Source organism: Puma concolor, chromosome E2, assembly GCF_028749965.1.
Source record: "Puma concolor isolate L17-30 chromosome E2, mPumCon1.1.hap2, whole genome shotgun sequence".
NCBI lineage: Eukaryota > Metazoa > Chordata > Mammalia > Carnivora > Felidae > Puma > Puma concolor.
The window spans coordinates 12,305,394-12,320,635 of record NC_141681.1 but is presented as its reverse complement, the minus strand read 5'-3'; positions in this window follow the sequence as shown (position 1 = coordinate 12,320,635).

The window sequence follows — 15,242 nt, the reverse complement described above, 5'->3', positions numbered from 1 at the left end:
TCTTCTCCCTACATTTGACTAACAGATAGAACATCTTAGTATTATATTAAGATTGTAATAATGAGTTTGTTTAAAAGAATATTTTAATTCACTGTTTCTGCTATTCAAGGTAGAACCCAAATTTTCTTTAAAACAGAGAAATAAGGTCATGGATTTTAATACTATTTGTACTGTGCAAGACATATGTCCACTGGATCTTACGTTGTGTTTATTTTTCTATTCCTCCAAAGAATGACATTAAAACACCTAAGGTAAAATGAGTAAGTGATAGGGCGTATGATTTTAGTTTATATGCTGTTGTAGTATTCTAAGTTAAATTATGTTTGAATTTTGTATTGCAGTCTGTACGTTTATTCTTACATGTGTACAGAGAGACAAGATATTTTTTTCTATTGAAATCCTTGAATTTGTAACTTAAACCTTGAATTATGGCAGATAAAATGATCTGAATTGCTATAATGCACTTATCACAAAGCTCCATTTCTCTATGTAGTAGGATCAAGAGGATGCAAAATGATATTTATTATTTACGAGATGATGTATCAAGCAAGAAAAACATATAAACCAACACATATATTTTCAGGTGTTTAAATGAAAAATAAATACTGAGATGAAATGTTTGATGGTCCAAGAAGCAATTTATAATGAGTATATGATAATATCACAGATTCGACTCCTACTTTACATCACCAAAGTCCGCATAGCTTGATCTTAAATTCTGTGGAAAGGTTTGTAACTCTTTAAGCGGTCCTTGTCTCATCTTGATCCTTCCCTAGGAAAGGGAATTAAGTTGTTTAGTATCTTTATAAAATTGTCATACATTTCTGTATTTTTCTTTCAAAGCAATAGCAATGATAGTTTATAGCATGCTTTCATGTACACATAATCCTGAGGATTATTGTTCTGATTTAATGACTTGATAAGAACATCTATCCAGTAACAGAGCTGGAAACTTTGAGGAACTGCTTTGGGATTTAGGATGCAAACATGTATCATTTCGTATTTTCATGAGTAAAATAGATAAGCTGTCACAAGAGTGCTATGTGCATATGAGAATGTTTGTTATTTCTATCAGGCCCCTGTAGCTTCACTTCCTTTCATACCTGGCTCCAACATGTTCTTCAGTTCAACTGCAGTTCTTAGAAATATTGTTCACTTTTTTGATCTAACTGTCCTTTTACCATGTTTGCCTGGCAAAATCCCAGCGATGCTTCAATCTGATTGTCCTTCTTACTTAAACCTACAACTAAGGTTGCCCAATGCTGCTAGTCAGATATTAATATCTATCATTTAATAATCTCTTTCCTTTGCAAGGGTGAAGATTTGTATCACGGATATATCACGGATGACCTTTCTTTCTTCCCTGACTGTAATATCCCCTCATAACTTCTTGTTTTTCAACATTTGATATCAGCATGACAGGAACATAGGAATATATCTTATTTTAAACGTATGACACATCTTTAATCTAAATTGGAGGTAATAATTTGAAAACTACATGCTTTCAAAAAGTACAAGATAGAAATAAAAATACTATGTAAAGTTTCTATCACCAACTAAATTGACAAATGAAATAGTTCCACAGACTATGGCCCTGAACATTATTGCCTAGGGAAATATTCTAAAGTGCCAGATGTTTCATTACTTGGGTATATTTTTATAAAATGGAAATTCATTGATTGCCTTCAGATGGAAATTAGAAAATCAAGTATTTAAAATCATCTCATCAATTTATTTTACCTGATGTTTTTAAGCATAGATATGTGTGTGTATACCCCCCCCACAGTCATCTATTTAAATGTAAATACATATGTATATATGTATGGTTTTGCTAAACTCATGTAATAAATTTTACTATAATTGTAATATTTTTATAAACATGTTTTGAATTTTTTTGGAAATACCTGCCATAAATGTACATGTTGAATGTTGTACAGGTAGTGTGTTTATAGAAAATGAGACTATTCATCTGCATTTCTTTTAAAAATAGTGTAAATGGGTTTATCACAACTGTGAGGTATCAAAGGTCAGGTGACTAAAACTCTTGTGTAGATTCACAGCATCACTGGTAATTACCTTTACCATTGCTCTTTATTTTTTCATACGGATTTGAGTTACTGTCTACTGTCCTTGGATTTCAGTTGGAAGAACTCCTTTAGTATTTCTTTAAAAAAATTTTTTTAAATGTTTATTTATTTTTGAAGGAGAGACAGACAGAGCGTGAGCAGGGGAGGGGCAGAGAGAGAGGGAGACATAGAATCCAAATCAGGCTCCAGGGTCTGAGCTGTCAGCACAGAGCCTGATGCAGGGCTTGAACCCACGAACCGTCAGATCATGGCCTGAGCTGAAGTCGGATGCTCAACCGACTGAGCCACTCAGGCGCCCCATCCTTTGGTATTTCTTACGGGACAGATCTGTTAGCAGTGAACTCTTTCAGTTTTGTTTATCAGGGAATACGTTTTATTTTATAACACTGTCTAACCTTTGCCGCTTGTTGGTGCATAGCCTCCAGGTTAATCAGAAGTGAGTACACAGGATAGTCTCAGGTCTTTTCTGAGCATGTGCACAGTCCGAAACGTGCACATAGCTCTATGTATGTGCCTTTTAGATTGCTAGGAATATGTTACAGTTTTTCAACCCCTTCTGTGGACGTCTAATTCCTCATTTTTCCTTTTAAACTTAATGATTAGCCTATTGTTTGTTTGAACTGTTACCCACTACCTCAGGCGTGTATGTTGTTACACAATTGCCTCTAATTGTTCTTGACAAATCTTTCCACTCCCAATACTTGATTTCAAAAAGTTTATTTGTACTGAGTGAATTTTGAGTCAGTGCTTATAGACTGAATGTCTGTGTCCTCCACCTCCCTCAAATTCGTATGTTGCAACCTCATCTCCAATGTGATGGTATTTGGAGATGGGGTCTTTGGGAGATGATGAGGACACGAGGGAGGATCCCTTATGAGTAGGATTAGTGACCTTATAAAAGAGACTCCAGAGAGCTCCCTCACTCCTTCCGCTGTGTAGAAGACTGCCATCTGTTAACCAGGAGGAGGGCTCTCAGCAGACACTGACTCTACTGGTGCCTTGGTTTTGGACTTCCTATCCTCTAGAACTCTTTGAAATAAATGTTGGTTGTTTAAGCCACCCAGTCTGTGGCTTTTTTTTTTTTTTTTTTTTGAGAGAGAGGTTGGGGGAGGGGTGGAGGGAGAAGGAGAAAGAGAATCTTCTTTTTTTTTTTTTTTTAATATATGACATTTATTGTCAAATTGGTTTCCATACAACACCCAGTGCTCATCCCAAAAGATGCCCTCTTCAATACCCATCACCCACCCTCCCCTCCCTCCCACCCCCCATCAACCCTCAGTTTGTTCTCAGTTTTTAAGAGTCTCTTATGCTTTGGCTCTCTCCCACTCTAACCTCTCTCTTTTTTTTTTTTTCCTTTCCCTCCCCCATGGGTTCCTGTTAAGTTTCTCAGGATCCACATAAGAGTGAAAACATATGGTATCTGTCTTTCTCTGTATGGCTTATTTCACTTAGCATCACACTCCAGTTCCATCCACGTTGCTACAAATGGCCATATTTCATTCTTTTTCATTGCCATGTAGTACTCCATTGTGTATATAAACCACAATTTCTTTTTTTTATTTTTATTTTTATTTTTTTTATTTATATATGAAATTTATTGTCAAATTGGTTTCCATACAACACCCAGTGCTCATCCCAATAGGTGCCCTCCTCAATACCCATCACCCACCCTCTCCTCCCTCCCACCCCCCATCAACCCTTAGTTTGTTCTCAGTTCTCAACAGTCTCTTATGCTTTGGCTCTCTCCCACTCTAACCTCTTTTTTTTTTTTTCCTTCCCCTCCCCCATGGAACGGTTCCTGTTAAGTTTCTCAGGATCCACATAAGAGTGAAACCATATGGTATCTGTCTTTCTCTGTATGGCTTATTTCACTTAGCATCACACTCTCCAGTTCCATCCACGTTGCTACAAAAGGCCATATTTCATTTTTTCTCATTGCCACGTAGTATTCCATTGTGTATATAAACCACAATTTCTTTATCCATTCATCAGTTGATGGACATTTAGGCTCTTTCCATAATTTGGCTATTGTTGAGAGTGCTGCTGTAAACATTGGGGTCCAAGTGCCCCTATGCATCAGTACTCCTGTATCCCTTGGGTAAATTCCTAGCAGTGCTACTGCTGGGTCATAGGGTAGGTCTATTTTTAATTTTTTGAGGAACCTCCACACTGTTTTCCAGAGTGGCTGTACCAGTTGGCATTCCCACCAACAGTGCAAGAGGGTCCTGTTTCTCCACATCCTCTCCAGCATCTATAGTTTCCTGATTTGTTCATTTTGGCCACTCTGACTGGCGTGAGGTGATATCTCAGTGTGGTTTTGATTCATATTTTTCCTGATAAGGAGCAACGTTGAGCATCTTTTCATGTGCCTGTTGGCCATCCGGATGTCTTCTTTAGAGAAATGTCTATTCATGTTTTCTGCCCATTTCTTCACTGGATTATTTGTTTTTCGGGTGTGGAGTTTGGTGAGCTCTTTATAGATTTTGGATACTAGCCCTTTGTCTGATATGTCATTTGCAAATATTGTTTCCCATTCCGTGGGTTGCCTTTTAGTTTTGTTGATTGTTTCCTTTGCAGTGCAGAAGCTTTTTATCTTCATGAGGTCCCAATAGTTCATTTTTGCTTTTAATTCCCTTGCCTTTGGGGATGTGTCGAGTAAGAGATTGCTATGGCTGAGGTCAGAGAGGTCTTTTCCTGCTTTCTCCTCTAGGGTTTTGATGGTTTCCTGTCTCACATTCAGGTCCTTTATCCATTTTGAGTTTATTTTTGTGAATGGTGTGAGAAAGTGGTCTAGTTTCATCCTTCTGCATGTTGCTGTCCAGTTATGCCAACACCGTTTGTTAAAGAGACTGTCTTTTTTCCATTGGATATACTTTCCTGCTTTGTGAAAGATTGGTTGGCCATACTTTTGTGGGTCTAGTTTTGGGGTTTCTATTTCTATTCCATTGGTCTATGTGTCTTTTTTGTCAATACCATGCTGTCTTGATGATTACAGCTTTGTAGTAGAGGCTAAAGTCTGGGATTGTGATGCCTCCTGCTTTGGTCTTCTTCTTCAAAATTACTTTGGCTATTCGGGGCCTTTTGTGGTTCCATATGAATTTTAGGATTGCTTGTTCTAGCTTCGAGAAGAATGCTGGTGCAATTTTGATTGGGATTGCATTGAATGTGTAGGTAGCTTTGGGTAGTACTGACATTTTGACAATATTTATTCTTTGAACCCGTAAGCATGGAATGTTTTTCCATTTCTTTTTATCTTCAATTTCCTTCATAAGCTTTCTATAGTTTTCAGCATACAGATCCTTTACATCTTTGATAGATTTATTCCTAGGTATTTTATGCTTCTTGGTGCAATTGTCAATGGGATCAGTTTCTTTATGTGTCTTTCTGTTGATTCATTATTAGTGTATAAGAATGCAACTGATTTCTGTACATTGATTTTGTATCCTGCGACTTTGCTGAATTCATGTATCAGTTCTAGCAGACTTTTGGTGGAGTCTGTCGGATTTTCCATGTGTAATATCATGTCATCTGCAAAAAGGAGAGAGAGAATCTTGAGCAGGTTCCACTCCCAACTTCAAGTCCAGGGCTCAATCTCAGGACTGTGAGATGATGACCTGAGCTGAAGTCGAGTCGGATGCTTAATAGACTGAGCTCCCAGGCACCCCAGTGTCATTTTTGTTATAGCAGCTGAATGGACTAAGTTAAAAGAAAGACTAGCTTTGCAAGTGGAATCTTCCAGGGAACTACTAAACTGGTTAAATAATGAAAATTCTCTTGAATGGGGCTTTAAAAGAGCTCTAATCCTGTTTTTCTTCCTCCATTGCTGCCAAACTGTTGATTTTCATGTGATTGCGAATCTGTTGTTTTCAAGGCTATCTCCGAGCTGGCATGGGGTGAATGGGAATAGGGCAAGTTAAAAAAATGCCATGAAACTGTTCTTTCTGAGATTTAGCAATTATTCTTGAATTAAACACTCTCCAGGTTGCTGCAAATCATAAAGTCAATTCAGGTTCTGAAATGTTGATTCTGACCATTACATACACGCACACAATCTTTTCTCATGTCTTTTATGGAAGGTTTCGATGGTTTTTATCATTTAAAAAAATTTAATGTTTATTTTTCAGAGAGAGAGAGAGAGAGAGAGAGGGAGAGAGAAGGAGAATGATTGGGGGAGGGGCAGAGAGAGAGAGAATCCAAAACAGGCTCCAGGCTCTGAGCTGTCAGCACAAAGCCCAGTGTGGGGCTCGAACACACAAACCATGAGATCATTTCCTGAGCCAAAGTCAGATGCTCAACTGACTGAGCCACCCAGGTGCCCCTTTACTTTGTCATTTTTATTAATATCACCTATTCATTTCCTATTTGATTATTATTTTGACCAATAACAATATCAAAACTGTGGCATAAAAACATACTCAGACCAGTGGAGCAGAATAGAGAACCCAGAAATGGACCCACAAACGTATGGCCAACTAATCTTTGACAAAGCAGGAAAGAATATCCAAAGGAAAAAAGACAGTCTCTTCAGCAAACGGTGTTGGGGAAAATTGCACAGTGACATGCAGAAAAAGGAACCTGGACCACTTTCTTACGCCATACACAAAATAAAATGGGTGAAAGATCTCAGTGTAAGACAGAAAGCCATCAATATCCTCGAGGAGAAAGCAAGCAAAACCCTCTTTGACCTTGGCCGCAGCAACTTCTTACTCAACACGTCTCTGGAGACAAGGGAAACAAAAGCAAAAATGAACTACTGGGACCCCATCAAAATAAAAAGCTTCTGCACAGCAAAGGAAACAATCAGCAAAACTAAAAGGCAACCGACGGGATGGGACAAGATATTTGCAAATGCCATATCAGATAAAGGGTTAGTATCCAAAATCTATAAAGAACTTATCAAACTCAACACCCCAAAAAAACAAATAATCCAGTGAAGAAATGGGCAAAAGACACGAATAGACACTTCTCCAAAGAAGACATCCAGATGGCCAACCGACACATGAGAAAATGCTCAACATCACTCATCATCAGGGAAATACAAATCAAAACCACAATGACATACCCCCTCCCACCTGTCAGAATGGCTTACATTAGCAACTCAGGCAACAACAGACGTTGGCGAGGATGCGGACAAAGAGGATCTCTTTTGCATTGCTGGTGCAAATGCAAGCTGGTGCAGCCACTCTGGAAAACGGTATGGAGGTTCCTCAAAAAATTAAAAATAGAACTACCCTACGACCCAGCAATTTCACTACTAGGTATTTATCCAAGGGATACAGGTGTGCTGTTTCAAAGGGACACATGCACCCCCATGTTTATAGCAGCATTATCAACAACAGCCAAAGTATGGAAAGAGCCCAAATGTCCATCGATGTATGAATGAATAAAGAAGATGTGGTATATATACACAATGGAGTATTACTCGGCAATCAAAAAAGAATGAAATCTTGCCATTTGCAACAACGTGAATGGAACTGGAAGGTATTATGCTAAGTCAACTTAGTCAGATAAAGACAAATATCATATGACTTCACTCATATGAAGACTTCTAGAGACAAAACAGATGAACATAAGGGAAGGGAAACAAAATAATTTAAAAACAGGGAGGGGGCAAAACAGAAGAGACATATAAATATGGAGAACAAACTGAGGGTTGCTGGAGGGGTTGTGGGAGGGTTGTGGGCTAAATGGGTCAGGGGCACTAAGGAATCTACTCCTGAAATCATTGTTGCACTATATGCTAACTAATTTGGATGTAAATTTTTAAAAATAAAAAACAAAACAAGTTAACAAAAAAATGAAAAGAAAAAGAAATGAGTCCTTTCAACACTAAAGCCAGTGATACAATAATTCTCCTTTCTCCTTTCCACTAGGAATCTTGAGGTCTCCCTACTTTGCTTCTTGTTTTCTTAATGATTCATCAAATTCTATTTCCTTAGTTTATCCACTCTTCTGTCTGTCCTCCTGTCATTTATATGACAGCTCTCTACTCTCAGCCTTCTCTTACTCTCTTCCTTGTTCTCAATTCACCTATCCTGTATCTGCCTTTTCTTCTTTAAATTTCTTTTTTAACTTTTATTTATTTTTGAGACAGAGAGAGAGCATGAACGGGGGAGGGTCAGAGAGAGAGAGAGACACAGAATCTGAAACAGGCTCCAGGCTCTGAGCAGTCAGCACAGAGCCCGATGCGGGGCTCGAACTCACATACTGCGAGATCGTGACCTGAGCCAAAGTCGGACGCTTAACCGACTGAGCCACCCAGGCGCCCCATGCCTTTTCTTCTTTAAATTGGTTAAGCCAAGCCATAAAGTCCCAGACTCTGCCATCCATCTCCTGTTTGCTAGGATGCATGGACTCATTCACGCTATCACATACAAGTCACACCTACCCTTCCTGTCCACCTCAAATTCACATGCTTAAGTTCAAGAATAGTGCATTCATGAAATAGAGTGCCTTCCATTTCATTATCATTCCCCAAACATCAACTCCCCAAAATCGACATAACATTACACACTTTTCCCAGGACAAAATTTGTAAGTATCTGTGAGTTTTTTTTAACTCAGTTTAGCAGAGTATGCTCAATATGCCCTGTGAGGTATGGCATGTAAATGACAACATAACAACAGTTGTTACTGATTAGTATATCCTTTGTATTGATGATAGCTGCTTTGGACTGAATCCCTGTTACATGACACACACAGATTTATGCTGAAGCTAATACTCAGAGTAATCCTGGGAGGTCTTTGGTATCACTACAGATTAGGAAACACAGAGTAGGGCAAGTAAACCATCTGCAGACCTGGGATTCCCACTCAGGGATGCCTGATGTTGCCATCAATGTCTTATTTACTAGGGCACCTACTATTAACACCATTTTAAAAAGTCAACAGATTAGCCACACTTGATTTTAACCTGGTGGTTGTTGTTTTTATTAATTTGTTTGTTGATTGTTTTTAATACCAACAGCCACCATTAATACAGTATAAAGCTATCATGGACAAGTATTCAGTACAGAAGTTGTGGGGACTATGCATGTACTAAGGAATAAAAGATGGGCACAATTCCGTTTACTCACCTCTAAGTAGTACAGTTTTAATATTGTCCCCCCCCCCATAAAAAAGCTTAAAATTTAATTAGGGAAACAAGACATAAACACATAAAATCAAAACCATTTACAAAAGTAGAATATAAGGCTTAGATTGCGGCAGCATTAATTACTCCATACGCCCAGTGCCCGCTCTGCAGAATGTGAAGTTACCTGTGTTCCCTCTTTAAAACATTTGCTGAAGTCTAATATATGTACAGAAAAGGGCACACATACTGCTCCCAAGAATTTTCATAAACTGAACATACCCAGAAAATAATACCCAGGTCAAAGAAAAGAACATTACCAACATTCTGCAAGCTCCTCCTTTTGTTCCTTTTCAGTCATTAGTCTCCTTGGAGTGTAACCTTTATCCTGACACATAGCACCATAGATTGGTTCACCTGTTTTTATACTTTATGTAAATGGAATCATGAAGTATGTATTCTGTTGTGTCTGGATTCTTTTGCTCAACATTATGTTCTTTATTTTATTTTTTTAATTTAAATAATTTTTTTTAATTAGCATATAGTGCAACAACGATTTCAGGAGTAGGTTCCTTAATGCCCCTTACCCATTTAGCCCACACCCCTCCCACAACCCCTCCAGCAACCCTCTGTTTGTACTCCATATTTAAGAGTCTCTTTGTGCTTTGTCCCCCTCCCTGTTTTTATATTATTTTTGCTTCCCTTCCCTTGTGTTCATCTGTTCTGTGTCTTCAAGTCCTCATGAGTGAAGTCATATGATATTTGTCTTTCTCTAACTCATTTCGCTTAGCATAATACCCTCTAGTTCCATCCACGTTGTTGTTGCAAATGGCAAGATTTCATTCTTTTTTGATTGCCGAGTAATACTCCATTGTGTATATATACCACATCTTCTTTATTCATTCATACATCGATGGACATTTGGGCTCTTTCCATACTTTGGCTGTTGTTGATAATGCTGCTATAAACATGGGGGTGCATGTGTCCCTTTGAAACAGCACACCTGTATCCCTTGGATAAATACCTAGTAGTGAAATTGCTGGGTCGTAGGGTAGTTCTATTTTTAATTTTTTGAGGAACCTCCATACCGTTTTCCAGAGTGGCTGCACCAGCTTGCATTTGCACCAGCAATGCAAAAGAGATCCTCTTTGTCCGCATCCTCGCCAACGTCTGTTGTTGCCTGAGTTGCTAATGTAAGCCATTCTGACAGGTGGGAGGGGGTATGTCATTGTGGTTTTGATTTGTATTTCCCTGATGATGAGTGATGTTGAGCATTTTCTCATGTGTCGGTTGGCCATCTGGATGTCTTCTTTGGAGAAGTGTCTATTCGTGTCTTTTGCCCATTTCTTCACTGGATTATTTGTTTTTTTGGGGTGTTGAGTTTGATAAGTTCTTTATAGATTTTGGATACTAACCCTTTATCTGATATGGCATTTGCAAATATCTTGTCCCATCCCGTCGGTTGCCTTTTAGTTTTGCTGATTGTTTCCTTTGCTGTGCAGAAGCTTTTTATTTTGATGGGGTCCCAGTAGTTCATTTTTGCTTTTGTTTCCCTTGTCTCCAGAGACGTGTTGAGTAAGAAGTTGCTGCGGCCAAGGTCAAAGAGGGTTTTGCTTGCTTTCTCCTCGAGGATATTGATGGCTTTCTGTCTTACACTGAGATCTTTCACCCATTTTATTTTGTGTATGGCGTAAGAAAGTGGTCCAGGTTCCTTTTTCTGCATGTCACTGTGCAATTTTCCCCAACACCGTTTGCTGAAGAGACTGTCTTTTTTCCTTTGGATATTCTTTCCTGCTTTGTCAAAGATTAGTTGGCCATACGTTTGTGGGTCCATTTCTGGGTTCTCTATTCTGTTCCATTGATCTGAGTGTTCTTGTGCCAATACCATACTGTCATGATGATTACAGCTTTGTAGTGTAGCTTGAAGTCTGGGATTGTGATGCCTCCTGCTTTGGTTTTCTTTTTTAAGATTGCTTTGGCTATTTGGGGTCTTTACTGGTTCCATACAAATTTTAGGATTATTTGTTCCAGCTCTGTGAAGAATGCTGGTGTTATTTTGATAGGGATTGCATTGAATATGTAGATTGCTTTGGGTAGTATCGACATTTTCACATTATTTGTTCTTCCTATCCAGGAGCATGGAATCTTTTTCCATTTTTTTTTGTGTCTTCTTAAATTTCTTTCATAAACTTTCTATAATTTTCAGTGCATAGGTTTTTCACCTCTTTGGTTACTTATTCCTAGGTATTTTATGGTTTTTGGTGCAACTGTAAATGGGACCGATTCCTTGATTTCTCTTTTCTGTTGCTTCATTGTTGGTGTATAGGAATGCAACTGATTTCTGTGTGTTGATTTTATATCCTGCAACTTTGCTGAATTCATGAATCATTTGCAGCAGTTTTTTGGTGGAATCATTTTTCCATATAGAGTATCATGTCATCTGGGAAGAGTGAAAGTTTGACCTCCTCCTGGCCAGTTTGGATGCCTTTTATTTCTTTGTGTTGTCTGATTGCAGAGGCTAAGACTTCCAATACTATGTTGAATAGGAGTGGCCAGAGTGGATATCCCTGTCTTGTTCCTGACCTTAGGGGGAAAGCTCTCAGTTTTTCCCCATTGAGGATGATATTAGTGTATTAGTGTTGGGTCTTTGGTATATGGCTTTTATGATCTGGAGATATGATCCTTCTACCCCTACTTTCTTGAGGGTTTTTTATCAAGAAAGCATGCTGTATTTTGTCAAATGCTTTCTTTGCGTCTTTTGAGAGGATCATATGGTTCTTGTCCTTTCTTTTATTGATGTGATGAATCATGTTAATTGTTTTGCAGATATTGAACCAGCCCTGCATCCCAGGTATAAATCCTGCTTGGTTGTGGTGAATAATTTTTTTAATATATTGTTAGATCCTGTTGGCTAATATCTTGTTGAGGATTTTTGTATCCATGTTCATCAGGGAAATTGGTATAGTTCTCCTTTTTAGTGGGGCCTCTGTCTGGTTTTGGAATCAAGGTAATGCTGGCTTCATAGAAAGAGTTTGGAAGTTTTCATTGCATTTCTATTTTTTGGATTAGCTTCAAGAGAATAGGTGTTAACTCTTCCTTAAATGTTTGGTAGAATTCCCCTGGAAAGCCATCTGGCCCTGGACTCTTGTTTTTTGGGAGATGTTTGATTACTAATTCGATTTCCTTACTGGTTATGGGTCTGTTCAAATTTTCTTTTTCTTCCTGTTTTGGTTTGGTAGTGTATATGTTTCTAGGAATTTGTCTATTTCTTCCAGATTGCCCATTTTATTAGCATATAATTGCTCACAATATTCTCTTATTATTGTTTTTATTCCTGCTGTGTTGGTTGTGATCTCTCTTTCATTCTTGATTTTATTTTTTTGGGTCCTTTCCTTTTTCTTTGTGATCACACTGGCTAGTGGTTTATCAATTTTGTTAATTCTTTCAAAGAACCAGCTTCTGGTTTCATTGATCCGTTCTACTGTTTTTTTGGTTTCAATAGCATTAATTTCTGCTCTAATCTTTATTATTTCCTGTCTTCTGCTGGTTTTGGGTTTTATTTGCTGTTCTTTTTCCAGCTCTTTAAGGTGTAAAGTTAGGCTGTGTGTCTGAGATCTTTCTTCCTTTTTTAGGAAGGCCTGGATTGCTATATACTTTCCTCTTATGACCACCTTGGCTGCATCCCAGAGGTTTTGGGTTGTGGTGTTATCATTTTCATTGACTTCCATATACTTTTTAATTTCCTCTTTAAATGCTTGGTTAGCCTATTCATTCTTTAGTAGGATGATCTTCTGTCTCCCAAGGATTTGTTACCTTTCCAAATATTTCTTTATGGTTGATTTCGAGTTTCCTAGTGTTGTGTTCTGAAAATGTGCACGGTATGATCTTGATCTTTTTGTACTTACTTAGGGCTGATTTGTGTCCCAGTATGTGATCTATTCTGGAGAACTTTCCATGTGCACTGGAGAAGAATATATATTCTGCTTTAGGATGAAATATTCTGAATATATCTGTTAAGTCCATCTGGTCCAGTGTGTCATGTAAAGCCATTGTTTCCTTGTTGATTTTTTGATTAGATGATCTGTCCTTTGCTGTGTGTAGGGTGTTGAAGTCTCCTACTATTATGGTATTACTATCGATGATTTAGTTTACGTGTGTGATTAATTGATTTATATATTTGGTCCTCCCACATTTGGCGCATAAATGTTTACAATTGTTAGGTCTTCTTGGTCTATAGACCCGTTGATTATGATATAATGCCCTTCTGCATCTCTTGATACAGTCTTTATTTTAAAGTCTAGATTGTCTGATATAAGTATGGCTACTCCAGCTTTCTTTTGTTGACCATTAGCATGATAGATGGTTCTCCATCCCCTTATTTTCAATCTGAACGTGTCTTTAGGTCTCAGGTGGGTCTCTTGTAAACAGCGTATAGATGGATCTTGTTTTCTGATCCATTCTGTTACCCTGTGTTGTTTGATTGGAACATTGAGTCCATTGACATTTAGAGTGAGTACTGAAAGATATGAATTTATAGCCATTATGTTGCTTGTAGAGTTGGAGTTTCTGGTGGTGTTTTCTGGTCCTTTCTAATCTTTGTTGCTTTTGGTATTTATTTATTTATTTACATATTTTATACACACACACACACAAACACACACACACACACATACATATATACATTTCATCTTTTCTCCTCTGTGAGAGTCCCCCTTAAAATTTCTTGCAGGGCTGTTTTAGTGGTCACAAACCCCTTTAATTTTTGTCTGTCTGGGAAACTTGTTATCTTTCTATTTTGAATGACAGCCTTGCTGGATAAAGAATTCCTGGCTGCATATTTTTCTGATTTAGCACACTGAATATATCCTGCCACTCCTTTCTGGCCTGCCAGGTTTCTGTGGCTAGGTCTGCTACAAACCTGATCTGTCTTCCCTTGTAGGTTAGGGATTTTTTTTTCCCTTGCTGCTTTCATGATTGTCTCCTTGCCTGAGTATTTTGTGAATTTGACTATGATACGCCTTGTTTAGGGTCAGTTTTTGTTGAATCTAATGGGGGTCCTCTGTGCTTCCTGGATTTTGATGTCTGTGTCTTTCTCCAGGTTAAGAAAGTTTTCTGTTATGATTTGCTCACATAACCAACCCTTCTACCCCTATATCTCTCTCTTCCTCTTCTGGGACCCCTATGATTCTGATGGTGTTCCTTTTTAATGAAGGACTCTTATTTCTTGGCCCAATTTATTTATTTTTATTTTTATTTGTTTTTAGAATTTTACATTTATTTGCTTTATTTTTAATGTAGGATATTTATTTTTATTTATTTATTTATTTATTTATTTATTTATTTTTTATTTTATTTTATCTTATTTTTTCAATATATGAAATTTATTGTCAAATTGGTTTCCATAGAAAACCCAGTGCTCATCCCAAAAGGTGCCCTCCTCAATACCCATCACCCACCCTCCCCTCCCTCCCACCCCCCATCAACCCTCAGTTCTCAGTTTTTAAGAGTCTCTTATGCTTTGGCTCTCTCCCTTTTTTTTTTTTTCCTTTCCCTCCCCCATGGGTTTCTGTTAAGTTTCTCAGGATCCACGTAAGAGTGAAAACATGTGGTATCTGTCTTTCTCTGTATGGCTTATTTCACTTAGCATCACACTCTCCAGTTCCATCCATGTTGCTACAAAGGGCCATATTTCATTCTTTCTCATTGCCACGTAGTACTCCATTGTGTATATAAACCACAATTTCTTTATCCATTCATCAGTTGATGGACATTTAGGCTCTTTCCATAATTTGGCTATTGTTGAGAGTGCTGCTGTAAACATTGGGGTCCAAGTGCCCCTATGCATCAGTACTCCTGTATCCCTTGGGTAAATTCCTAGCAGTGCTACTGCTGGGTCATAGGGTAGGTCTATTTTTAATTTTCTGAGGAACCTCCACACTGTTTTCCAGAGTGGCTGCACCCATTTGCATTCCCACCAACAGTGCAAGAGGGTTCCTGTTTCTCCACATCCTCTCCAGCATCTATAGTCTCCTGATTTGTTCATTTTGTCTTGGCCCACTTTAAATTGAACTTTTTCTTTCCCTT